The following is a 1,366-nucleotide window of genomic DNA, read 5'->3' on the forward strand; positions in this document are numbered from 1 at the left end:
TTGTTATTAATCATTTTAATCCTACTATTTTTATTTGTTGCATTGCTTTCTGTGCAGATGGAATGTGATTAAATTCTTAACCTACTTGGCTGGTATTGTTGAAAGACCCAAACTGGCAATTCCTCCTATTCTGTTCCATGGGTTGTGTTACACATAACAATTTATTAGATAACAAGTCCCAGGAGCAGTATTACAAAAGCAGATGGACCTTGCGGGCTTTAGTCATTGTCTTTGCTATGTCCCATTTATTCGGTTGTGCTTCGGAAATGCGCGTACAATTTTTGGTATGATACTTTGCCTGTCATTTTCTGATGATTAATTTGAATGGGATGTGTGATGTTTGGCTGGGATCTCCTTTGATATCATGGAATCATGGAATGAGACAGTGCGATGCTAGTCTGGAAACGCCCGATCTCATCTGATCTGGGAAGCTAAGCAGACTCAGGCCTGGTTAGTACTTGGATGGGAGACCGCCTGGGAATACCAGGTGCAATAGGCTTGGAGGGCCGAAGGGCCTGTTCCTGTGCTGTAATTTTCTTTTCTTTGTTCTTTGAAAGGAGGCCATTTGGCCCAGCATGCACTGCATCTTGTGAATGCTCTCCCTCCTGGGATCACAGAACCGGCTGAAATGTTCCATTGAAACTCTCAGATTTCACCTAACTAGACAACCTTCTTGTAGAAATCTGGGTTGTGAATACTGGCAGCGCACAAGGTGTCACAGTCAAATCTAATCTGTCATCTTCTTATGGTCAGACACAAGCTACTTAATAGATATCGAGCGCAGGGGGTTTAAATTTTGCTTTCTCTCTGCATTAGGTTATGGGGTGGCAGAGTGGTTAGCACTGCTGTCTCACAGAGCCAGGGACCCGGTTAAGATACTCTTTTGGAGAGTCAATGCAGACTTGATGGGCTGAATGGCCTCCTCCTGCACTGTAGGAATTCTACGGAGCAGCAATTGCTTCCCCAATAGAGATCACATTAATTCACATGAACTGAATATTAAGTCTGAATTCAACGCATTGATGTCTGCATGATGTCAGTGTCTTTATTAACGGAAATGCAGCAATGTAACTACAATGTAACCACATAAGATCCTCTGGTTCTTAATTGTTTTTCACAATCAAAGCCTCATATTCACAGAGACATTACAGTTACATTTGTGGCATATTACTCACAATATAAATTGCTCCATAAAACACTAAGAGACAGTGGCCACGGTTTTCCGGCCACATCGCACCCGGTGCAGCTCATGTTGGATAAGGGGGTCTCGTGCATTCAGCGCCATATGAAACCCCAATGCAATCCTCTCAGCCACTGCACTTGTTCATAGTCTGGCTCCTGCCCAGTGAGGGTGGGAGAGGGGCAT

The 1,366-nt window shown here is 43.8% G+C and overlaps 1 pseudogene; it reads left to right on the top strand.

Moving 5' to 3' along the window:
* The first annotated feature begins 381 nt into the window (after positions 1–381).
* LOC144494465 (5S ribosomal RNA) lies at positions 382–499 on the top strand (annotated as a pseudogene).
* The last annotated feature ends 867 nt before the right edge of the window (positions 500–1,366 follow it).

Source organism: Mustelus asterias, chromosome 5 (genome assembly GCF_964213995.1).
Source record: "Mustelus asterias chromosome 5, sMusAst1.hap1.1, whole genome shotgun sequence".
NCBI classification, from domain to species: domain Eukaryota; kingdom Metazoa; phylum Chordata; class Chondrichthyes; order Carcharhiniformes; family Triakidae; genus Mustelus; species Mustelus asterias.